The following is a 26,681-nucleotide window of genomic DNA, read 5'->3' as shown; positions in this document are numbered from 1 at the left end:
ATTGTGACCCTAAAAATAGGGGTTTGTTCCTTGTAAGTGGCAGCCTGGTCTGTAAGATTAATGTGTAAGCAAGAAAAAGCCACTAAAAAGGAGGGGTTACCCTTTCAGACAAGGCTTTCAAGCCCAAGGAAGAGGCTTTCTGCCCTAATATGTGATGCTGTGGCCTAAAAATGGTGGACAGTGCGGCCCGCCCTCCACTCTCTGCTTCCTCGAAATGGATGTTTGGACCCCAAAATTCAGGCCTCGGCTCCTAGCATGAGGATTTGCGAATTTAAAAGGAGGGGTGCCCTTCTGATTGCCTTGGATAAGGCAATCAGAAGAAGAGTTCAGATACCAAGTGGAGGTTGTGGACCCTGAACATAGGGATTTGGGGTGAAATAAGGAAGCATGGGGCCCTAATAATGAGGTTTGAGATGGTTAAAATATCAGGAGGGGAGGAGGCAAGAGGCAGTGAGGAGGAGGAGAGGGCGTGTCTTGTATCTCCAAGTCAGGCTTTGGAGCTGAAAGCTGGGCCTTTGGACTCTGCAGCTCAGGGTCTGGGTTCAAAAGTGTTGTTTTGCACCCTCCATCTAGGTGTTTGGACCCAAAGAGGAGGGTAAAAAACAAGGGGTAAGCATCTTAATATCTTTATTATCTTTTTTATAATATCTTTTTTATAATATCTTTATTATAAATGGAAGGCACAAAGCAAGCCAGCAACAGTCTCTGTCCAAGAGAAATACTTGGTGCTTTATAAACAAACAAGGAAGTACCCTTAGGTGGGTGTGATAATCCTCCTCTAATGCGTTTTTGGAGTGCAAAAATAGATCTGTTCTTTTCTTGCTCTTCTCTCCAGGACAAAGGCAGAATAGGCAACTGCAAAGTTAGACCAGGGAGGTCAGTTTGTTCCATACTGAGAAAGACAAGCCTGTAAAACAAACTAGACAGATTTTCTTGGTACTATTTATCTTCCTTCAGCAAAGGCAAAGCTTATGACACTCGTTGGTGTGTGTATATATATTTATCCAGTGCTCTCACAACAAAATTTTGATTTGAAGAGGACACACAGATCTGATTTTTTTTTCTTTTCCAGTAACTAGTATAATAAGCACTGGTATTTTTGTATAAAAACAGAAAAATACAAAACAAAAGACTGAATATTATGTGGTATGCATGACATTAAAAAAAAATGGTGGTTTCAAAGCAATATGTACCCTGGTGTGTTTGCCATATCCTAGAGTCCAGCTTAAAGTGCACCTGATCTGTATTGCATTTTGATATTAATCTCTATGTACAATGTTTTGCATGTAATTTATATGGTTCTTGGGAGAAAAAAAAAATGAATGAATTGTCAGTTAGCTTCTTCTGAGAAAGCAGAGATATTACTCAAATCAGAAGTGGACGAGCAGTTGAGGGGTGGGAAAAGGGATACATATACTAAATAAATAAATAAATAAATAAATAAATAAATAAATAAAAACATGCTGGGGGTGGGGGAGAAGGGAAATGGTTTTGAATCAATAAAGCTTTGGCTGTTGAGCAGAAACAATGCGCGAGTGCATCCAGAGAATAAAATGTGCCCACATGTAACTGTGACGTCCTCAGTGTGTCCACCAGCTTGTGAAATCAATCCCACATCTTCTCGTGGTGCTGGATGAATGGCTGAGCTTCCCATCTGAGCAAGGCAGAGCGTGCAAGTAGGGCCTGCAGGGTGGAAAGAGGGATGGGGATCAAGAAGCAAGCCCACTGCTATGACAGAGTCCCTATAGGCAGTGTGGGTTTTCTCTCTATGCAAGCCTCATTATTCAGAGGCAGAGTATGGCTTCGTCCATTCAAGGTCCAGAATCAGTTGTCAAATGCTAGCCAAAGCCAGTGGCTCCTGGGCTATGTGACAAACTAACCCTAGAGCAAAAACCCTCCTTGTCCTCTTACCTGGTGCCCTTTCTGCGATGCCTTTAGGGTGAGTCAAGGCTATGATCTCCACCTTCTGGGGCTGGTGTTTGAGCTATGTCCTACCTCAGTGCTGAGACTCTTTTGCCTCTGTAGAGGCCCTTTGCCATGACACGAGTGACGATGAGAACTAAAATCAACTAGCCTCTGAAACGTTCTTGTTCCCAAGCACAGCTTTTTCACTGGATTGCTTGAACTCCTAGTTTTTGGCCGAGAAGCTATTGTTTCTCTGTGCCTTTAATAAGAGGCTTTCTCTGGAGCCAAGTCAGGATGGCAAGATTGAGCTGGGCAAGGCTATCGAGGAGGAAATTCAATCTTCCCAGCTGGGTGTCTGACCCTTGGAGCCCAGGCCAACTGATCTGAAGCGGCTGTAAAAGCTTTATTTCGCAGCATCGCTGTCTTCCCTGCTCGCATTCTAGGCACGGTGTTTCTGCTGACAGCATCTTCCACCTCCTCAGCAGAAGCTGCTTCTTTCTTTAAACGTAGTACAGGCTGGACGCAAAGAAAGAAACTGCTAGCGGTGCTTTTAGCTATTTAAATGGGGAGAAAAACAGCCACTGTTTCTTTCTTTGTCCAGGGCAGCCACGAATGCTTGCGTGACGTGGGCTCCTCTCCCACGTCCTTAATTGCCAAGCCGATAGCGGCTCTGGTGACGTGTCCCATGGGTGTCTGTGCAGTGACGGGGCTGCCTCACCCCTGTGTACCCCAGGACAGACATTTGGGGGGCTCTTTGCTGCTACCACAGGGCGCAACCTGCGGGTCCTGGGGCAGGCAGGATGAGTGCTGCTGGGCCCAGAGGGTAGGCCTGGCCTGAGAGGAGACAGTAAAGGAGGCAGGTTTGGGGCTTAAAGCAGGCTTGTCCTGCCCCAGCCTTCTCCAGAACCTGTGTGCCTGGCTCTGGAAAGCTGTGACAAGACATAAAATGACTCGCAGCTTGCCAAGAGAGCTGCGGTGGTGGAGGAATGGCCGCCTCAAGGGGCTGAGGCCAGGCACCATCACGGGCAGGACTCGAGAGACGAGGCACGATCTTGGCACAGACAGAGAAGGGAAGGGGACGCACTGCTCTGCTGGCCCTGAGCGGTGCAGCCCCAGGAGAAAAGAAAAATCTGTGTTTCCTTCCGCTGATCTCCACGCTGAAGGTGCAGAAGGGTTCCGTGCTGTTGCTTGGGTCAGCCTTGTTGCCAGGTTGGGAATGTTTAGCCTCCCGGTGCTTCGGTGCTGTTGGGCTGCACTCAGAGTGTGAGCTCTGGGCATTATTTCTCAACTACTGCATTATTGGAGCGTACGGAGCCGAGATATTCTGCGGATAGGTGATTTAAGCCACGTCAGAAACACCGCTGTGGCATGTGCCAGCGTCGGACGCCCGTTCGACTGATCGGGCGGAGCAGGTGAATTGAATTTGGTGCTGGATGGCAAGGTGGTGTTGGGAGAAGAGCTAGGCTAAGGAGAGCTTCCTCTTGCTCTACCCCTTCCCATCTCAAATGGCCACTTCCTGGGGAGATGGGTTCGTTGGGAGGTTAACTACAACGTTACAGTGAGGATGAGGAATCCTCTTTAGTCCCGTAGGTATTTGCTGCCAGGCGGCAGCGTTGATTTCAGAAATTGTATTTCAAAAGGGAAAAAGAAAGGAAATCTGTATTCTTTGACATACTCTCTTTTCTCGGAGAGTAGATGTAGGAGCTTCAGCAGTGCCCTTCCTCCAGAAACGATTCCCAGTGTCTGCTCAGACACTGAGGAGGAAAATGGAGGAGAGCCACCCGTTATAAATAAAGGAAAGAAGGGGTCATGGATTAAGGGAGAACCACTACTTCAAAAATTGGTGCTTTCTACAAACCGGTTAAGGGTTTGGGACCTGCAGGTGCTGCCTACACCTGTGTGCGTTGCAGTCGTGCCTGTTGCCACTGAGCAAAACGGGGAGAGCTGCTTTGTCGAACGCGGCGTGTTAAAGCACGTGACACTGCCTGGAAGAAAAGCACGGACTTCTTCCCTCGTGTGGGACTTCTTCCCTAGCGATCTGTGGTTTACCTGATGGTTTCCCATAAGCTGTGAATGTTTAAAAGAAAAAAAAAAAAAAACAAAACCAAAACCCAACCCCAGCGTTGAGAGTGGTGAGGCAGATCCTCACCTGGGGACTCAGAATCAGCGGTGACATCACCATGCGAAGCATTGTGTGCGCTTCGGGTCGGGGCTGCTGCGAGCCTCGCAGCGGGGAGGGAGAGCGGATCCGGGGTGCCTCTGTGTCAGGCCTGTGCCCTGGTGGCTTTGTGAGCACTGAGAGTTTGACTCCTGTGTTCCCAGCTCTCGCTTCCGCACCTGCGGTGTGGCAGAGCCAGCGAGCTGCTTCCTCAGCTGGAGGAGGAAGAGGAGTGACCTCAACATTGCCGAGGTAAAGCACAATTATTGAAAAGATTTGGCAAAGATGTGGGTTGTAGCAGCGCGGCTGCTGCAGCTGCAGCAGATCCTGGAGTATTGGAGAAGATAGAGAGGGGTTTCTTGGTGAAAAGAATGCTGTTAAAAGTGTTTTCATGCCAGAAATTAGGATAAACGCCTCTGTTGTTTGACATCCTCTATTGACCTGGCACATTGGCATTACAGCGTACCTGGCACGCTGTTTGTATGAAAAAAAAAGGTCTTTTAGTCAGGGCAGGCCAGAAACCTGCCTTGGCACTTCCACATCGCAGCAATGCTTACAGACCCTGCATCCTGGCTGCCAGGCCACGATCTAAATCCGATGGTGCTGTTGGTAAACTGAAGCTCAGGAAGCGCTTCTGGGTTTTTCTGTACTTCCATGTGAATTTTTACCCTCTGAAGATGGTGTATTAAGCTATTTTTGTAACAACAACTAGGTTTAAAAGCAGTTTCAGTTTAACATCTACATGCTTGGGTGTTATTAACAGAGCTTTGTATACTGAGCTGGTGCTTGGTAGGAGAAAAACCATAAATCTTCCCTGGGAAAGTTGGACCCCCTCAGCTACATACTGCTATGAGGAAACTCAGATGTAAGAACACACTTAAATAACACATCAGCAGAGCTGTTGTGCTCCTGACCACCAAAGGCACCTTTTTTACAACACCGTCGTACTGGAAGTTGATGCAGCTGGTTCCATCCTTAACGTGGGACTGTACAGTGCTGTAAAAGAAATATTTTTTCACAGCTTTGGAGAAAGTGAAGCAGAGAAAACCCCACCTAACCGCTGATACCTGGACCCCAAACTGCCACAGACTGACAGCGATGCCCACTGGATATCTCCTGCTGCCTTCTGACTGCTCCAGCAGAAGTCCCGTTTGAATTAGCCAGCAGGTCCCTCTGAGTGGCTTTGCTGAAACTCCTGCCGTAGGAAGTATCCTACGGGAGCCAAGTTGCTAAACTGATGTGTGGTTTTCCCTTAACCCCCACAGCCCTGACTTTGCAGCTCCTGACGACACTGCCAACGTGTGCAGTGTCACCGTGTACCAACTAGGTGCCAGCTGCCATGGTTTATAGATTGTAAAATGAGTGATTTGGGACTCGTGAGCACTGAGAACAGGTTAGCAATTGCTTAAGAGCTTTACTTGTGTCGCTCTGGGGCAGGGAGATGGGTGAAACATAGACCAAGAAGAACCAGCAAAAGTCGGGTGAAAAATGGAATGAAAAATGTTAAGGCCAGGCAGCTTGCTCACTGCAAGTGCTAATCTGAAAGCAGATGGAGTGCATCTTCATACACTCCATCCTGAGACACTCCACTCAACAGGCCAGACCAGCTGATGAAGTGCATTGCTGTCCTGAAGTTTCATGTGATGGGCTACTTTTAAGTCTCTTGTTTATGCTGTAGTACTTGAGGTCTATGGCAGGACCACAGCACACTCTTATTTGTCTACCCTTCTTTCTTGATCGTGTGTGGGAAAGAGAGAACGTGCAGAGGCCCTCAGCCACATGTTGCACCTGTCACTCTGTGCAGCTACATCCCTGAGCCAAAGTACCAAACTTCATGCTTGTGAAAGGACTTTACACAAACTACAGAAATCTAAAATGAAGCATCCAAACACTTACAGAAGGGTGGGCCCTCTCGATGCACCTCAACGTGGGATCCACAAGTCCTCACGTGGTTTCATCCAGCACACTTCTCTGTCCCTCCTCGCTAAACTTGCTCAGAGGCAGCTGTTACCAAGGTGTCACAGTGACATCATTCAATTCTGTTTCTGAAGTCATCACCGTAGGCCCCTGGCAGCGGCAACACAACACTCTCTCTTGCTAATGCGAATGTCTCTGAAACAAGTAGAGAAGTCCCACTCTCCCCAAGCTGACTTTAATTGGAGTAGTTCCAAAATTATTCTCTGCCCCCCTACATCTGGGGAAGGTGTGTGAGAAATCTTTGCCTTAAGAAAGGATTACAAGCCAAAAAAAGCTTGCTTCTGATATGTTCCCCTTCCTTTTAGAGCTGTTCACCTTTGATTTCCAAGGAAGAAAAAAGAAGGTGAAATCAACAATTCTCCTCCTCCGAGTTGGGAATATGAAATAAGCCCAATTATTTAGGAAGCGTGAAAAAGGAAACTATACATTTCCTTGTTAAACACCTTGTTGCTTCTGAAAACTTTTCCAGTACTTTGCAGCTGCAGTGCTTTTCGGTGGGTGGGCAGCCGAGCTCCATCACGGCCACTCTCTCCCTCCCCCTCCTCAAAGAGAAAGGGAGAGAAAATACGATGCAAAGGGCTCAAGGGTTGAGACAAGGACAGGGAGATCGCTCAACAAGGATCGTGATGGGCAAAGCAGATGCAGCATAGGGAGACAGTAAGATTTCCTGCCTAACTACTACTACTACCAGGCTAGACAAGTGAGAACCAAAGGAAAGAAACCAAAAACACCTTCCTTCCCCCCATCTGAGCTCTTCCAGCTCCTCCCCCCGTGCAGCGCAGGGGAACAGGGGGACTGGACTGGGGGTTGTGGTCAGTCTGTAGCACTTCATCTCCACCACTCCTTCTCGGTCCCTCTCTGCCCCTGCTCCACGTGGGCTCCTCTCCACGGGCTGCAGCTCCGGCCCGGGGCCTGCTCCTGCGGGGGCTCTCCACAGGCCGCAGCCTCCTCCAGGCCACAGCCACCTGCTCCACCGGGGGCTCCTCCACCCATGGGGGGGCTGCAGCGTGGAGATCTGCTCCATGTGGGACCCATGGGTGCAGGGGGACAGCCTGCTCCACCAGGGGCCTCTCCCTGCACAGCCCGCAGGGGAACTGCTGCTGCCTGCCTGCAGCACCTCCTGCCCTCCTGCGGCGCTCACCTGGGGGGCTGCAGGGCTGCTTCTCTCACGCTTTCACAATCCTCTCTCCCAGCTGCTGTTGCACAGCAGTATTTTCCCCCCTTCCTTAAATCTGCTCCCCTGAAGCCCACCCAGCAGCACTCCCTACCTTGGCTCTGGCCAGCAGCAGGTCCTTTTTGGAGCCATCTTCAGCTGGCTCTGCTGTGACATGGGCCAGCTGCTGGCCTCTGGTCACAGAAACCACCCCTGCAGCCTCTCCATTATCAAATCTTTTTCATGTGAACCCAATTAACCGACTTTCCACAGAACACTGAGAAGAGCTTAATATCAAAAAGTCCTTTACAGCCAAACGTTTACCACAAGCAGTTCAACCATGATCAAATATCTTTCAAGGATATTTCATTGCATGTTAGTTTCCAAGTCTCAAAAGAGTTTCAGAAACTGACAAATCAGTTTGCTATGGATAACAGGGGCAAAGAGAAGTAATGTGTCTTTATTGAACACTGAAAAAATATATATATGTTGGTACCTTTTTATAAGCAGCAGTGCACTTTTCTATTCCGTTACCTAGCATACAAAATGGATGTAGAAAATGAATGCCAGGACACAAATGAGGGTTGCCATGATGAGACTCACGCTAAGTCAGTTTCTCTCCACCTTTAAAGACACATCACAAAGCATTGCATTGCATTACCTCACTCTCTTTCTTTAAAGTGCATAAAAACTATCCCTCCTACTAGATTCAGAATATTCCATGCCATATTTTTTTCTGAACCTTTTTCTCTGAGCTGAGAGAATGACAACTTCAGCCAGTACTGCAGAGTTATAGAGATAGTCATTTACCTCTGCTGGAAATCTTCTACAAGACTTTTTATTGATGACTTTGGGCTCTTGCTACAGTTGGAGCAAGTTTGATCTGGGATTTCTGGACATTTTGTCTGAGCAGCATGGTCCATTACTTACTTACATGGTCTGTTACTTTCTTATGGGTACCAGAGAAGGAATGTTTTGATTTTGTTTTCCTTATATCTAGACTTTTGTTGCCCTCCACTGGACTCTTTCCAGGAGATCCCTGTCTTTTCTGTAGTGGGGAACCCAGACCTGGAGACTACTCCAGGTGAGGCCTGACCAGGGAAGAGTAGAGGGGGAGGATCACCTCCTTTGACCTGATGGCCACAGTCCTTGTAATGCAGACATTAAAAACTTCCTATAGTCAGCAGGTTAAAGATATTCAGAGAGTAAACACAGATCACATTGACGCATGGAAAGATCAATATCATCCAATTTTTGTAGTGGTGAAGAGTCTTAGAAAGATACTGATATTATGCAAAATGCTACCAAAGTGAGAGAAATACATGAGACATGGTTTTGAAAGCTCTAATAAAAAAGTGAAATATTGTTTATTTGTAAATGGCACACTGGCCTAGTTATCAGTGAAGCATCTCAGGCCTAGTTATCAGTGAAGCATCTCAGATCCATGCTTTAAAATGAGATTCTGCATGCTGAGTCATTAATATTTTTATTCTTCATACCTTTAATTTTTCTCATGAAGTACACATTGCATTTTGACTGTACTTTCTTCTGGATCACTAACATCAGAAATGCAGTGTACCGATAACAAAACTAAAGGGAATTTTGGGTAACACTGACAAATTCAAATTAAAAGTAGAAAGAGGAAAAAATAACAGCTTTTTATATACTAATCACCTACATATAATAGTTAAAAATATTGCAAAATCTCACAAACATTTCCCTCTGTTACTCCTTTCAGTGCAATATCAGAGAAACGGGACACTAATAATGAAGTTGACAGAGCATCATAAATTAAACTCTAATATGTTTTTTTTTGTTGTTTTTGTTTTTGTGGTGTAGTAAATTTTCATAATGAAATGGGACACCCATTCATAAGTTGTATTTCCTTCTCAAAAAGTACTTAAAGCAGCTTTTAAATATATGGTTAAAATAACTCAAATTCATAAACAAAGATCAGAAAATGAGTTTTAAAAATGAGGTATTCATACTATAAAAGCCTGGCAGCTTTCTAAGACAAAGAATGTCACCTCCCTGAATGTGGATAATGGCTGAAAGAAAATAATTTTACCTCTAATGGCTTTGATTTTGTTAGCAATATCTCATAACAGGGTGCCTGAAAAACAGCTTCCAGACACAGCCTCCATAGTAAAGCGGGAATGAATGTGATAAAGGGAGCACTCTGTCAATACCACTTTACAATAAAAGGCCAAAGCAAATTACTCTCAACAATGAATGCAGACAAAATGAAGATTCAAACAGGATTTTTTTTAAGTAGGGGACATGGAGTGAATTTCTATATAAGCAACCCATAAATTTTGCACCCTCATTTTAAATTCCAAGAGATGGGGAGAAAAAGAACATGATAGGCCTTCAATCCACAGGACAGAAAAATGCAGGGATTTCTTGTTTTCTTTCTCTTCTTTATATCCCATGTAGACAATCTAAAAGAAGCTTGGTGTTTAAACTCTAAAATAATTTTTGGCTGATTGTTTTGCCATGGCGTATATTGCTTTGTGCTTTCTCTGGGTCATTTTTTCCTTCCTGAATGTTGTGCAAATCTAATTTGCCATTCTGCTCTATTATCACTAAATGAGCTTGATCTAACAGTGTAGACGTACAGAGTTGCAAATCTAACTATAATGTAAATCTAACGAGAAAGGAAAGGAAACAAGAATACAGAATTAAATACAACCTTCACCATGTTACTTTCATGAAATAGAGTGAGATACCAGATGTGTAAGTACCTTTTGCTATGCTTGCTATACTGAGAGCTGCAGTGAGTGCAATTGGTCCTCTCTGGACTTTTTCACATATTGGTCCTCTTACCTTTTGTATGCCTTATGTAGAATAAACTACAGAAGAAGTTATAGAGAATTTCAGAATTTTCAGCCAGGGTACAGAGTAATGTAAACACTAACAACCCCTCTCTCTCTTCCCTTCATGATCCAAATAATTCCCTACATTTGTAAATTTAATTGGAATCAAAGCTGGCTATAAAATTTGAAGAGTGGTAAGGGAGTATGAATGGAAGGAAAGCAAGAGAAAAGATATAAAAAACTGCATGCAGAAAAGCATGATAAAAAGTGAACTTTGTGTCACATGAGTTCTGTGTATCAATTCTCCTCTTGTTTGTAAAAATGTTCACAAAGATCAAGGGATAGTTACACAGAAATGTTTGTGTTATTCAGAGTCCTGTCTTTGCAGATGACATGAGAAAAAAATCTTAATTACTTACTTAATTAAAAGCTGTTAAGAAGAAGCTACTTAGATTTCTATGCCAAGCACAAAAAGTAGGAATAGTTAAACATATGTTTCAGTGAAGCTAATCATACCTTGTTGGTGCATACACATCATAGTACAGATTTTATGAATTAAACAGCTTGCAAGATCATTTAGTTATTTTTGCGAAGGTCTGCTGGGCAGTTTTATAGAGATACGCTCAGCCCATCTGCTGATCTTTGTAAAGTAATTTGTGGGTCTGTGTGGTGATTTATTACTGAAACATTGTGAAGACGTACGAGGAACAGCTGAGGGTGCTGGGCCTGTTCAGCCTGGAGAAGAGGAGGCTGAGGGGAGACCTCATCACAGTCTACAACTTCCTCGTAAGGGGGTGTCGAGAGGCAGGAGACCTTTTCTCCATTAACACCAGTGACAGGACCCGCGGGAACGGGGTTAAGCTGAGGCAGGGGAAGTTTAGGCTTGACATCAGGAGGGGGTTCTTCACAGAGAGGGTGGTTGCACACTGGAACAGGCTCCCCAGGGAAGTGGTCACTGCACCGAGCCTGTCTGAATTTAAGAAGAGATTGGACTGTGCACTTAGTCACATGGTCTGAACTTTTGGGTAGACCTATGCGGTGTCAAGAGTTGGACTTGATGATCCTTAAGGGTCCCTTCCAACTCAGGATATTCTATGATTCTATGATTCTAAATACAAGACAGCATGTAAGACATAGGGGATCTCTTAAAGAAATGTCCTAAACCCTGTTGGATACCAAGAAAAAATTCCTCATGATCCAGAGTCACTAGAATTAGGTATATGAACTAAGACTTCCTAACACAACAGAAAAAATACATAAGATACAGTCACACAAATTTCTTCTCAGATCTCTACAAGTTTCATTGCCTAGACATTATCAGATTAAATAAAAAATTATCAACAAATAACCATTAAAAAAAAACAAACAACACATTAAAAATAAAATATTAAATAACGTGTAGGTACTAATACAGCAAGAATAATTCAAATACTTTAAAATCAACAATTAAATTGTGCAAAACTTCCACCATGTGCATATAAACACATACAAACTATCAGGAATAAGCAGACTGATAGCCTGTTAATTAAGCAATTATTGCAAGCATTATAAAATGCAAAGAAGTACCTAATGTGTCTCAGCAAATGTATTAGATTTCAAATAGATTCAATCTTTTAGCTCAGGAAGTTCTCTTGGAGTTTGCATCTCTTCTATTCTTGATTATAGCCCTCCTGTAGGTAATTTTTTTTTTGTTATCTTGGGTAAAAAATGGTCTTGCATATGAAAACTCACAGGTGTCAGGCTGTATTTATAGCTTACGTACTAGCCCTTACAAAGGCAATGCATATATTTAATGTGACAAATAAATTTTCCAGTTCCTTTCTCAATTTGCTTCTTTTTAATTGAGTAAGCAATCATTTTGTCTGTGTCCTGATTACATTTGGGATAATTTTCTTTCTAGTAGCTCATATGGTAGCTGTGCTTTGGATTTAGGTTGAAAATACTGGTCATAACATACCAATGATTTAGTTACTGCAGAGCAGTGCTTACACAGAGCCAAGGACTTTTCAGCTTCTGGTGCTGCCCTGCCAGTGAGGAGTGCACCAGGAGCTGAGAGGGAACAGAACCAGGACAGCCGGACAAGACTGGCGAAAGGGATGTTCCATACCCTGTGGTGTCATGTTGAACAATAAAAATAGGGGAGTTGTCTCAAGTGCAGTGGAGGGCTGTTGTTTGGGGTCTGGCTGAGCATGACCAGCAAGTAGTGAGCACTTGCATTGTGCATCACTTGCTTTTCTTATATTCTGTTGTTGTTGTTATTGTTTCCCTTCCTTTTCTGTCTTATTAAACTGACTTTATCTCAACCCACAAGTTTTTTTACTTTTTTTTTTTTTTTTTTTTTTTCATTTATTTATTCCTTCTCCCATCCCAATGGGGTCAGAGGCAAGGGGGTAGTGAACAAGCAGCTGTGTGGTGCACTCAGCTGCTTGCCAGGTTAAACCGCAGCAATCTCAAATACAGTTAAGTGAAGTTAAGACAACCAATGAAGTTATACTGGTAGAACAAGTGGAAATTCCTTGAAGTTATGCTATACATTGGACACAAGCAACTATACAAAGTCACAAGAAGTTTCAGGCATTTGGGCAAACTAACTTTTTCAACACAAGGTCCCTAACACCATATTCAGAACCTGGGAATTTCACATGTATGAATAAGAAGTTCATAGTGCTAACTACTCTGAAAATCATACCCCTTTTAACATGGATAAGTTTGGCTGTCAAGATTTAACTTGAGGGAAAGACATAGTGATATGTGAATGTCCTGTTGTGTACTATTCAACTACACAGTCCTGATATCTATAATGTATTTAACTACCAAAAGTATCAGGTGAACACTAAAAATTCATGGTACTTCTCTAAGCTAAACCTGGAAATTTATTAAGAATTGCTTTTCACTGGTAGAAAAGTCAAAATGTTAACTGTATTAAATTTAACAGTTAAATTTCAAAGCTTTTGCCATTAAAAAAGACACCAAATGCTACTCTACAATTTCTGTGAATAACAAGGTATATTTTTTCACCAATTGTCCATTTGCAATTATTTTAAGGAAAATGGCAAAAGTTGCGAAGAGAGTTTAAGGCATCACATAGCTCTGATAGAAGATTTAGTACAAGATATTAATTGGATAGTAAGCAAAATAATGAGAATATTGAAAGACAAAATAATGAGAATACTGAGAGACAAAAAAAAAAATAAAACAGCCCCAACCCCCCCCCCCAAAAAAAAAAAAAAAAAAATCTAAGCATTTAGAGCTCTCAGAGAAAAATGGGATGAAAAACAGCACTAACATTGCAAATCTATGCTATCTGGGAGGCATGATTTTTCGTCGGGAGCTAGGACTAATAGAAATGCTCTAAGGTATGAAATGAAATCATTAAATATTTAGACACAATATAAAGACTTTAAGTTCAGATTAATTAGCACTTATGTTATTTATTAGTTGGATTTGTTTTTACAACAGGAAGGATCTGTCAGGGCTTTGAGGGCACCAAAAGGTTTTTATGTCCCTGACCAGCCTCTCCTCAGGACCATACCCACACTTCCATAGACTTAAGTTCAGGCCTGGGCTTTCTGTCCTTGTCTGAATTATATTGTAGGTGTGCCTGTCTACAGTTCTGTCTCAACCTGGACAGTCTTTGGACCCATGCTTCAGGCAGCTTTTCTTCTTGGATGGTACACTTTGATGTATTCTATAGATTGCCTGTAGTCTCACCTTTGGCTCTGTCTCCTTTCACTCTTGACTGGATTCCTTGTGTACCACTGGATCTGGCTTATTGCTTGCTGTGTCTGAGGGTATTGATGTTACTGACGCAGTTACCAGCACCTATCTCCTGACTTACCTGGCTTTAGGGAGCAGCTAGCTTTCACTGCTTTCTGACAGGATTCTTTCTTTTATGAGATGAGCTCACTCAAAATAGAGACAGATAAGGCCTAAGAAGGAGTCCTTGCTTGGCTGCAACACTTAACAACACAAGAATGCAGATGTTATACATCTACATGTAGATAACTGATATATGAAGGCATTCAGAGGGACATTTGTTGTTGTTGTTCCCTGGCCCTAGTCTTTTAATGTTGATTTGGGGAGAAGTTTTCAATATCTTTCAGAATTTTTGTTGTTGTGGTAGTCATTATAATTTTTTTTATTATTTTTTTTTTTAATGATGAACTTTATCTTTCACCTCCCTTGCCAGGTAATTCCTTACTTGAGGTACCACTGAAGTAGGGTTGGTATATGTTCAGATAGCTAGACAGTTCAGCAATGTCAGTGTGTGGATGCCACACAGGTGTATATGGAGGCCACACACAGTTTTCAGCTAGTAGCCGTATTAGTCAATAGCCAACAGCTTCCTAAATTTACTCATTGTTAACTGTTTATAGTTTAAATGAAAATTGAAACCATGAGTTGAAGCCCCACAACAAGACACCCTGTGGGGCTTAAACAAGTAGACCTCAGGTATCTACTCACAATTCTGTCCAGTGCCTTACATACATGCTGCCAAAGTGGTGAAACATGAGATCACTGGTGAGCTTCAAATATTTGGCACTCATAGGATGTTAAGGTAGAAACTAAGGTAGAAACTCTGGAAAGTGTGAAGATTCTAACAAGCTTCCTTTTTTTTTTCTATGTGAACTCTAAAGATGTTACATATAGGGATCATAAATTTATTTCATTTTATATCTGCTGAGACAAGACATTTTATATCTGCAAGACAGCTTGTATTAATCTCATAGTCTATTATTATTATTATTATTTGTGTGTGACTATAAACTGGTGTTGATTTGCTCTCCTCACCTCCCTCATATATTTAAGAGAAAGCTTTGCAAAACAAGGGTTATTTGTGTTAATGTGTCAAGCTCATAAACACTTACCAGCTTATGAGTTCAGCCTAAATAAGAGTATTTATGTGTGGGGGGTGAACCATGAACCTAAGGCTTATTTCCTAAGAAAGAAAAATAAAAAATGTGCTAATTCATTACATCACATAACCTCCTCTAATTCTGAGCTCTTAAAAAAAAAAAAAAAAAAAAAAAAAAAAAGTGAACTTACTCAATACAAAATTTCCCAGAGTTTACTGTTGGATTCACACTTGCAAACTTTATGAAGCAGGCATTATTCATAGAAGCAGTAGACGATATTAAAAGTAAATACTAATTTTGAAAAATAATTATCCCATTTGGTATCTACTAATGCAAGAACTCTTTTCAGATGATACAGTCTTTATGCTTTTCCATACAGACAACCTTCTTCTTCAGAACAAAGTCACACGGCTACCACAGCACAGATGTGAGAGGGTAGAAAAACTAGCCACCTGTGTAGATTAGAAAACATTTTGCTTTACACTTTAGATCACATGGTGTTTGAACAGTCTTTGTTGAGCTTATTAGCAGGCCATAAAATAACAAAGACTGAAAATTAAATTGATTGTACAGAAACAAATTGCAGTTGCATTGTGATACAAGCACCATCTTGTGATACAAGTTCACCATCTAGATGCCCTCCAGCAGAAGCAATATGGAGCACTACAACATACATATTTCTAGATATCAAAGAATCACAGAATTGAAGGAGTTGGAAGGGACCTCTAAAGATCATTGAGTCCAACCCCCCTGCCAAAGCAGGTTCCTCAGAGCAGGCTGCCCAGGTAGGCGTCCAGATGGGCCTTGAATATCTCCAGAGAAGGAGACTCCACAATCTCCCTGGGCAGCCTGTTCCAGTGCTCTGTCACCCTCACCGTGAAGAAGTTCTTTTGCGTGTTGGTGCAGAACTTCCTGCGCTTCATCTTGTGGCCATTACCCCTTGTCCCGTCCCCACAAACCACTGAAAAGAGGTTGGCCAAATCCCTCTGTCTCCCACACGTCAGGTATTTATTTACGTTGATGAGATCCCCTCTCGGCCATCTTTTCTCCAGGCCAAGCAAACCCAGGTCTGTCAGCCTTTCTTCATAGGGAAGATGCTCCAGGCCCCGTACTATCTTTGTGGCCCTCCACTGGACTCTTTCCAGGAGATCCCCGTCTTTTTTGTACCGGGGAACCCAGAACTGGACACAGTACTCCAGGTGAGGTCTGACCAGGGCAGAGAAGAGGGGGAGGATCACCTCCCTTGACCTGCTGGCCACGCTCCTTTTAATGCACGCCAGGATCCTACTGGCCCTCTTGGCCACAAGGGCACACTGCTGGCTCATGGTCAACCTGTCATCCACCAGGACCCCCAGGTCCTTCTCCTCAGAGCTCCTCTCCAGCAGGTCATCCCCCAGCCTGTACCGATATATGCAGTTGTTCCTTCTCAGGTGCAGGACTCTACACTTGTTCTTATTAAACCTCATTTGGTTTCTTTCTGCCCATCTCTCCAGCTGGTCCAGGTCTCACTGAATGGCAGCACAGCCTTCTGGCATGTCAGCCATTCCTCCCAGCTTTGTGTCAGCAGCATACTTTCTGAGGGCAGACACTATTCCCTCATCAAGGTCATCGATAAAGATGTTGAACAAGACCGGACCCAGCACTGACCCCTGGGGAACACTGCTAGTCACAGGTCTCCAGCCAGACTCTGTGCCACTGATCACCACCCTCTGAGCTCGGCCAGTCAGCCAGTTCTCAGCCCACCTTACTGTCCACTCATCTATCCCACACTTTCTCAGCTTTGCTATCAGGATGTCATGGGAGACAGTATCAAAAGCCTTGCTAAAGTCAATGTAGATGACATCCACTGCTCTCCCCCCATCTACCCAGCTGGTGATGCCATCATAGAAGGCAATGAGGTTGGTCGAGCACAAATTCCCTGTGGTTTTCAAAGGAAGAGCCTTCTGCCTTTAAATATTTCCCCTTTGTTGATGGTACTTCCTCTGAACAGTTTTCTGATAGTTTAAGGCCACTCTGCAGACCAGAAAACCCAGTCAATAATTTTCTTGCATAACCTACTTACTGACTATTCATGATTATAAATTAATATGGTAGGATATGGAATGTTTCAGGTGAGTAAACACTGTATAAAATAAAATGAATTTGAAGAAATCCAGGACTTGTAAGCAGATGAGTCAGATTCATTCCATCATGAAACAAATGTGTCTTATTGGCGGAATCACTAAGAAGACCTGCGGAGCTAAATATTGCCTTATAATGTTCTATCGGTCCTGACCTGTTGAGTTTGAAGGTAGAGAATATGGCACAGATAACCACCACTTGCGGTATTTGCCATAGTTGATTCCTTTGATAGGAAACTACTAGTCAAGTAAGATCAGAGAGAGCTTTCCTGGACATCCTGAATTTGGAACAGGCCATTGTCACCTGGAACAGTGATAGTAAGCTACTGTGCCCTCCATTTTGTAGACTAAGGATTTTAATGTTAGTGAGGGTGCCATAGCTGGCCCCTCTCTCGCATGAACATCTTTGTGGACTAGTAGGTGTACTGTAGTTTCTTTGATTTGGAAATTCTTCAGACACAAAGCAATCCTTTGTGTGTGAAAAAGATAGTAAAAGTCTGATAAATTTTTATTTATATTGCCCCTTTCTTCTTGCTAAGATCTACCTTAAATTATTGATTCTTGCTGTTCTTAATCAAACTTACACCAAGAGTCTAGATCTCCTCCTGTAAGGGAAGAATATTGATCTCTTCAGTTTCTGTGTTGACCGTGTAATCTTGACCTTCTTCCCCACCCTCTTTCCATTCTCGTGAGAACAACACTAATGTTCACTTTGATTGCAGTTGCTTTAAACTGTACATCTGGAATATAATCTTGAGTTACCATAGTCCCAACCCTTCTTAATACCAGATGTTGCTCGTCTGCCAAATGCTCAAGCAGCAATTGTTCAGACCATTTGCAGTTCTGTGCTTCAGCCCACATCTGAAGTCAGTCTATGCACTGCAGAAAATCAATATTTCAGGAAGGTTTGCCTGTATTAAAGTCCTCAGACCTTCTCTGTTAGCAGCTCCATGAAGCTTCTGGCCTTTCTCTGAGATGTCATTAACAGCTGTCCCGTGCCTTATGCACACATCCAGAATAAGATCAATTCCATAAAGAGATTTTAATAAGGCTACTAGAAAGCAACCAATACTTAGCCCCTTAGCTATACCGTAAAACTGCCTGCCCTGCCTTTGCTCAGACCCCCCATAGGCAGTTGCAGCTAACAGTATGGTTCACCCTGCTCTCATCTTACAGGAGAGATATGTGGCACAGATGCACCTGCCTCTGGCCTCTAGCATGGAACTTGTTTAGGGGTCTTTCTGCTCTTTTTGAACGCCATCACTATTCATGGTATCTAAGTTGGAGATAAGTTATTCCATTCTTGATTAAAAAGAATACTGACTTGCACATTAGAGCATCTTTCTTCACAATTTATTGTCTTCCACTGAATCCTCTACTTAGTCAAAATTGTACAATATGGATCAATTCAGATGGCATCAGTTCTGTATCTTAAAACTGAGGCTTACAAAGATTTTTCTCTCTCTTTGAATGTCCCATGACCTTGTCTGCCATTTTTAATGCAGCTAAACATTGTCCAGATGGTTTTAGTGCTAATGATCTTCCCAATGATACCACATAATGACCTGCTCTTTGCAATATGTGAGAAACATGCTGGCTATCTCATCTGATCAAATTACTAATTTGCTAAATTATTAGCTTCCTAAGCATCACATTTTCCTATACCTAAATAACCTTCATAAGTGTAGTCATGAAATAAATTAACTTTGAGGCCAAAATTATACAATAAATTCAGAGAAAGGGGAATAAAAAATCATTTTCTTGGCAAATTTCAAATTTCAAAATATGTACATGCAAAAAATGCCAAAAAAAAAAAAAAAAAAAAAAGGAGTCAATGAATAATTTCAAAAATATTTAACATTTAACATTATACACATTTTTTACATGACTGCATTCTTTTCTTCTGAACATGAACATGCAAATAAAACTAACTCTTTACCCCCAGAGAAGTTTTGCAGAACCATAGTTACAGTTCAGACTGAATTATAACAACTAAATGGTTTTAAATGATACCCCATGTTCCAAACTAACAATAATCTCGGTGATGGCAAATTAGAGTTTCTATTGCTCAAAGCACTATTTAATTAAAGTAACTGCTCAAACTAAATCACCATAATTCAAATAGATAAATAAATAGATAAATTGGTTAGACTTTCTGGTGATTAAAAATTGGAACCACAAGTTGGAATTTTATTTTTTGCCTAAAATAATTCTATTTATCTTTTTCCAAAGCACAGGAAATTAGGAATTGGTTTAAAGCTTTACTGCTAAAATAGGACATGGTTGTGGACATTAGGAAAAAATAATAGAAAAAAAAAAAAAAAGAAAAAAAGAAAAATCTAGAGAAAGTATCTTGGAAAGCAAGGAACAAACACCTTATTAAATCTATCTCTCTATATATACATATAAACTGTTTGCACTTTCTCTCTTTCTCCCACCCCCACCTCCCAATATATTTTCTTAGAAATACCAGCATCGATTAATTTTTTGCTGTTATTGCATACTAGCATTATATTCAATCTTCTTATTCACATTAAGTTTTTCTCTACTTATGGGCATCTGCTTAATTCTATTATGGGGCGATTGCCTATGGCTAAGGCATCTGGATGCTGATGAGCATTTATTTCACAAGAAAGCATCAAGCAGCCCTTGCCACTCAAGATAACACTCAAAAACATATTTTCAGGATTATTAGGGTGAAATAATAAGGTGGAGCTATCAGAGGACATGTGAGAAAAAAAAAAGTCAGCAGAAGTAGCAGGTAAAACAGCAACAACAGCAAACAACAATAACAACAACAACAAAACACATTCTTTCTGTTTTGGTATATCCAAGTATAATAAAATCTAAAGTTTAAGATAAACAAACTTGCTGCAGAGAGGCGGTTCTACTTTCAAAGTTTAAGTAAGGGACCTTTAGCAAACAAAACATGATTTGAAGGTTTTCCTTTTATATATCTCCCATGTAGTTATAAGATGCTTCTTTAAGTATGCTTGTCTGTGCTCTTGAATAACCATGGAGATACTGAACCACCACTGTTGCATCTGTTATCAACATAAGCATATGAAAATTAAGTCTGTTTAAGTTAACACTTCCCACCTCCCCCCCAAATCATGTTGGGTTTTAAAGAAAATACTTTTAATATTCAACAAGTACACGATAAAGTCCTAGTTCAAGGATAGACTTACAGCATAGGGAATTTCCTTTTTTTAAAAAACAAACAAACAAACAAACAAACTATTGTGTTGTCAGCTATGAGTTGAATACACATACACACAAAAGCTACAGTTTGTTGGGTGTTTCTAAAGCAAGTAAAAATGTTAAAAAGCTCAGTTTTTGTGGAACTAGAATGACTTTCTATCTGGGAAATTTCTGAAGTCATTTATATATATATGGTATTGATGCAGAGGTACTGCTCATCTGGTATTCTGTTCTTCTACCTTGGCAGTTACAAATTGGCACCTTTTCCCCGAGTCACCCCAAGCTCTCCAAATATAATAGTGAATAAATAAAAAGTGAATAAATGTACAATGTTCTTTATTTGCAGACAAAAGGTCTCGCACATGTTACATGTATATCTATCAGATCACCTATCACATGAGAAAACATGCTTCCCTTCTGAAAACACATGTGTGGGAAAAGACTGGCTTCTGTTCCTACACAATCTTCTATGAACACCAGAGGAGCACTTCTGGACTAAGAATAAAATCCGCTCTCCCATATGGTCTTGCAAAGTAGGTGGCAGATGAGGAAGAGACAGAAAGAGCCATGTTCTCTCATGTTTAATTACCACCAAAAAGCTGGTGCCCAAATGCCCTCAGCTTCAATTCAAATGTTTTCTTTACTTTTTTTTATTGGAACAGTGACCCAGAAGCTGGGATTTGACTAAGACAAAGGGTAGAAAGCCAGAGAATGAAGAAGGTTATAGAAAAACCCTTGTTTTCTATAACCCTGTTATAGAAAAAAACTTTTACCAATCGTAGACTCTGCCAAATGTAAAATCAATAAAATTATTCTATCTGCATTCCTACAGAACTTTATTCCTAATCAAAGGTCACCACTGTGAGAGTGGTGAACAGACAATAAACTATTATAAACTAAATAAGTTTCAGGGGAACCAAAATAATGACATGTCAAAAGGGTATTGACTACACTACCCTTCTGCTGATTCTGTCTTTAATGATAGGAAGCAACAGCTAATTATGCTTTTAGCATATTGCTTTTTACTATGTAAGGTTTTCAAGGAATTTATGCATAGAAAAGGTCAAAGCATTTTCTCTAAAGACAGGACTGAAGAAGGTCACAGTCCAGTAAAGAAATCTTGCTGCAGTGAATGATGCTTCCAGGATGAAAGCAAAGCCAAGTTTTCTTTCCAATATATTAAAAACACACTTCCAAAGGAAACATCTTCCTTTTTGTCTACGTATGGGTGAATTCCTACTAATAGTGTTGTAGTGTGTTCATTCTGCAAACTGTATTAAGAGCTAGAGACAATGACAAGTGTTCATAAACACGGGAACGCGATTTAACAATCCATGCTTTTGTATTATGCTTTTGTGCATGGAAAGGTAAATGGATTTGTAGGCTCCTATTGAATCTGACCCCCTCCTCCCCCCCCCCCCCCTTTTTTTTGTACCTGCAAAAAACAATGATTATGCAATAAAGGCAGTAGAAAGGCATTCTGTAAACTGAGTCACGCTCTCGCAAAAGGTCATCTTAGAAATTCCCACACTTACCAGGAACCTTCTACAAAAACAAATGTACTTGCCTAACAGCCACTGAATCCCCAAAACATCACATTATTTCTCATATCCATATTTTCCAGTGTTATGAATGCACATTCAATGAGCTTTGTTTGGGTTTTAAAACAGCCTACTGCAAATATCCCAGGGTTTCTGAGCAGTTGAATTCACTTGAAAGCGAATTCACAGATGCTTATATTCTTATTCAAAACTAAGTACATACTGATGATGCAGTATGGCCAGACAGCCACGCAGAGGTACAGAATCTTCTGGTCTGATAGAGATTTTCATATGTAATTTGTTCATGCTGGGTTTCAACATTGAAGGGCCGTGTAAAGTTGTGATGCCTTACCCCTCCTTTCCATCTCTCCCTCTTTCCCCCAGCCTCCCCTCCACTAGTACCAGGAACAGAAAGCCAGGCATTAACAAAAGTCTTTGAAAATGAAGTAGAAGATCCGGGATCGATAAGCAATTAATTGAAGGTGTAAACGGAAAGTGTTAGCTACAGGTTTAACACAAAGAACTGATGGGAGAGTTGTGATACTGTAGGATATTGGACAGTAATTGGAGAATATAAGAAAGCATGCTGGGGAGCTGAAATATTATAACAGGTTTTAAGTAGAAAATGGATAGGGCCTAATTTGTATACCATTGTTAGAAAGGCCTAAAAGTAAACCTCAGACAGGAATCAAACCCCAAACAGGAACAATAGGGAAGGGAAATGTTCCTGGGAAACAGGGGCAAATTGATTTTTTCAAACTCTCAAGAAAAGGAGGCTTTAGATGCCTATTGGTGCTAACAGACACCTTTTCCAGATGGCCAGGAGCATTCCCACATAGAACTAACAAAGCCAGAGAAGTGTCCAAAGTATTGTTGAATGAAATTATACTGAGATTTGGTGTACCCTCAGTAAGGTCTACTGACAGGGGACCACATTTCACTGCAGAACTGACCCAACAAGTCAGCAAAGTGCTGGGGATTGACTGGCAACAACACACTCCATATAGGCCGCAGGCAAGTGGCCACGGGAAAAAACATGAACCTTTTGATAAAACAACAGATTGGTAAAATCTGTCAAGAGACCAATATGTATTGGTAAAGATAAGTCTCTGTTGAGATATTGTATGGAAGGCCTTACCAAATGCCATACGAAGGAGAAGATCTAATGCAAGGAGGAAACCAATCTTTGCAACAACATCTTATAGTTTGGGGCAAGCAACTAGAACAAATCAAAAAGAATGTTTAAGCACTAGACCTTTTAGTTGCCTTCCAAGGGGAAGTATGCACTTTAATAAAGCTGAGTTGCTGTATGTATGCAAATGAGACAGGACGAATTGAGACTGATCTCTCTCTATATATATGTATTTGGAAAAGACCAAGATCCTACATAAGGTAGCTCAAGATGACACCTCATAGGGTTTTGGAGAATAAATTTACCTGCTTTATAACCATCCCAAGGTTGTAGACAGAGTCTGATTTCCGCAAGTCATTTGCTGAACAACACAGTAGAGCTCAGAACAGGTGTCGTCAACAGACTTCAAGTGACTGATCGGCTAATTTGATGAGCTAATATGACTAATTATCTATAGCTACCAGGACTAACAGTTGGGTCCTTGTGGAGAAATGAAGGAGTGTTCAAATGATGATGTACTAGTTTTGAAGTCTACGAGGATATTCCACCAAACTTTTGAAGGATAAATTCCATGCTAGGCCAATTGTAATGAAATTTTTCTATTATTTCTACAAAGCTGTCTCAGTTTGAAAACGTGAGACAGTTCAGTGTTGGGTAGTCATCTGTCTTAAAATGCTGAGAAGATGGGGCTGCATTCATTTCCAAACTGGCTGTGATAAAGGCCTTAAACTTTGCATTACGTTGAGGCAGTGGTGATCTCAGCCTTATTATATTTCCCTGCGTAATGTAGCTCCCAAAAGAGATCCCAAGGTCCAGAAAAGACATGGAAATAACTGGTGGGTTGTAAGGAAAAATCATATTCCATTCTACAGCAACACCAGAGCTGTCTGGAGAGTTTAGGAGTCATCTGAAGTTATTTATGTTTGATTTGAACTGAGTAAGATCTTACTGAGTAAGTATTTATTAATAATTAATTATTTAATATTGCAGAACTTACTAGCACAGGTATTATGGTTGAGTTTGGGCCAGTGATCTTAATGTTGCCATGAAGATTTAAAAGGCAGTCCAGGGAAATGTCTTCCAAATATAGAATCATTAAGGTTGGGCCTTCAGAATCATCTGGTCCAACCATCTACCAACGTCACCCACTAAACCATGTCCATAAGCAACACATCCAACCTTTCCTTAAACACCCCCAGGGACGGTGACTCCACCACTTCCCTGGGCAAACTGTTCCAAAGCCTGACTACTCTTTCTGAGGAGAAATGTCTCCTAATTTTCAATTTAAACCTCCCCTGGCAAAACTTGAGGTCATTCTCTCTAGTCCTATCACCTGTGAGAAAAGGCCGACCCCCTAGATCCCCATAGATTCCTTTCAGGTAGTTGTATATGCATTACTACTATCTGTTTAAAACATCTGTTACTTTCACTCCTTATCAAGATGCAAGAGAGATTTCAGACAATGCAACTCTTCCACATCTGATTTTCTCCATAATTTTCATTTTTCATCTGAGACATCTCCAAAGAGGGCACAAGTTCATAAGAACTTCCTTCATTCTGCTATAGATAGAGTCTACTTACTGGAGATGATTATGCTATTAACATAGCAGCAATTTAAATTACCAGAAATATGTGCACCAACACTGGGGAAAAAGGCCACAGTATTAATGTAATTAATAATAATAATCATCATCATCATCATCTAGGTAGGAAATTAGTATTTGCCTAAACTGTCTGAGAGTTGTATGAGTCAGCTGAATTTCTGCTGATATTCAACTTACTGTTACACCAGCCAGGATGGACTATTTTATAAACAGACTTAAATAAACTCCATAGTGCAGTGATTACAAAAGTATAAAAGACTTATTAAAAACACAGATTAAATATATTGTTATTTAAATCTATTTCTGGAAGATGATGTTAATGTTCCCTTTTTAAGTACCAAACATAGCATTCACATTATTACAGAGCAGTCTTGGTCAGCCTTTGTAATTTTAATGAATCAACAACTGCAATAGTCTGAGTGCATGTGTATAAAAGGGGTTTGTAAGTATAAGTAAGCTCATGTTTCTTTTTCAGACTATGTTTTGCATGATTTCACACAAAACTGTGCTGCCATTGCCCATCAGACAGAATCCTGCCACAGAAAACAAAACAGGATTTAACTCTGCAAGGTATTGGATGACCAAGAAAATTATGTTTGAAATCATAAATGATTAAATTTTACTCAAAACATATTTTTTACTGATTCCACTACTAACACAGGAAGTCTCTGGAGCCAAAATGAAGAACGTGAAACACATGGATTTCACAATGGAGGAAATAATGTGGTGCCATGTTTGTATTTGGCTATCTTATTGCACTAAGGCACATATTTTCCTGACGGTGCAATGGAACGATTACAATGCAGTTATATACACTCCCAAAGTAATTACACAGCCCAGCATGACTGCATCTGTTCCCTCAAGAGACCTTTCTTGTTTTACTATGATGTTATCCTCTATAAACAGTTTGGGGTGAGACATTGAGCTAAATGAGGCTCATGAAATTGAAAAAACTTTGTACATAAGGAGAGGCTGGCCTTGTAGAAAAAAAATCTGCTTAAAATAAATAAATAAATAAATAAATAAATTATATCACTGTGATTTCCTCATCTGGATGGGAGAATGGAAGCCAGACTTTGTTGTAGACACAATGGCTCCCACTGGGATAGATATAAAGTCATCCAGCCACAAATGTGTCTCCAAAAGAGATGAAGTGATTGCTTCTCCAAAGAAGAATCCTTCCTATTTGCCTGCAAGTAAGAAATATGTGTGTTTTGTGCCATCCCTTTGGATATCTGCAGCCTTCTGTCCAAGATGAATCCTGAGGCCCTTAGAAGAGAGAACAGAACAACATTTTGCATCCTTAGTTTTCTATAAGCCCTTAAATTATTCACATTCCCTACTAGCATTAGGAAGAACCCATTTCTGTTCCATAATTTCAGGGCTTTCCTCTACAGTTGTAGTAAGTCTTCAAAGGGCTAATTTCTTTCACTTCCTCTAACCCATTGTTTCTCAATGGACAAGACCAAACAAAGGGCAGGTAAAATAACTGGTGTGATGCTGCTCGTGTGCTGTCTATGGTAATTCCATAATAAAAGTACAAGAAGAAAAGAAAGTTCAGGTCAGTTTCCAGAGCATAAATATTTGGTGTTAACATCCCTCCTTTCACTTTTATTCTTAAACTCCTACTTTAGCCCCTACTTAAAATGGCTTTCACTTGCTTGACAAAAGTCCTGTGAATTCTCCAGTGAAATTAGTTTATTCTTTCTTCAAACTGAACTGAAGTTTCTGGAAAACCTGAAGTGATACTAAAGCCAAGAACTCCCTACAAAATGCCTTTGCATTTAGATGGAATCAGTGATTCTCTAGCATAAAGTGACACCTTCTTCTAAGAGTTAAATATTCAAAACTGAGATGTTTTGCATTTTTAACTTCCTTCCATAATAAGTATTACCATATTGATATTTATATTCATGTATTTTTTCACTCTATTTGTTCCATGTCTGATGAGTTGAAGCAAACATCAGTCTCCATTCCATACTTGCCTACACTAGCTGTTAATGTAGAAATATTCACTTGCTCCACACTTTGAAAAATCTTGAGAATGTAAGTCAGTTAATCCTCTTGATCAATTTGGTGTTTAAAATCTGTTCAAAGTCATATCTGCAAAAGCTAGCACTTGAGATCACAGAGCCACATTAATGGTTAGTGAATCTACCAGGGGAGGTGCCCCGCTGGACATGCTGTTCACAAATAGAGAAGGACTGGTGGGAGATGT

At 41.0% G+C, this 26,681-nt stretch overlaps 2 long non-coding RNA genes across 4 annotated transcripts in view; one reads left to right on the top strand and one right to left on the bottom strand.

The window, feature by feature from the left end:
• Positions 1-610: 610 nt before the first annotated feature.
• LOC139999751 (uncharacterized) lies at positions 611-10,257 on the bottom strand. 2 transcript variants are annotated; one of them, XR_011805261.1, is made up of 4 exons: positions 5,960-7,301; positions 4,990-5,059; positions 1,564-1,683; positions 611-855 (listed from the first exon to the last, which is right to left on the bottom strand). It is a non-coding gene; the product is annotated as an uncharacterized lncRNA (long non-coding RNA). The 2 variants fall into 2 exon arrangements; XR_011805260.1 differs by lacking the exons at positions 611-855; positions 1,564-1,683 and adding an exon at positions 7,309-10,257 and having other exon boundaries at positions 4,309-5,059; positions 5,960-6,175.
• Positions 2,499-26,681, top strand: part of LOC139999750 (uncharacterized) — a 43,658-nt gene continuing 19,475 nt past the window's right edge. The window contains exons 1-2 of one of the 2 annotated variants that reach the window (XR_011805259.1): positions 2,499-3,317; positions 4,228-4,315. This is a non-coding gene — a long non-coding RNA (uncharacterized lncRNA). Of the gene's footprint in view, positions 4,316-26,681 lie in introns of both variants that reach the window. The other variant, XR_011805258.1, reaches the window with a different exon arrangement.

This window comes from Anas platyrhynchos, chromosome 29, assembly GCF_047663525.1.
Source record: "Anas platyrhynchos isolate ZD024472 breed Pekin duck chromosome 29, IASCAAS_PekinDuck_T2T, whole genome shotgun sequence".
Lineage (NCBI taxonomy): Eukaryota > Metazoa > Chordata > Aves > Anseriformes > Anatidae > Anas > Anas platyrhynchos.
This window is presented reverse-complemented; position numbering and strand designations above follow the sequence as displayed.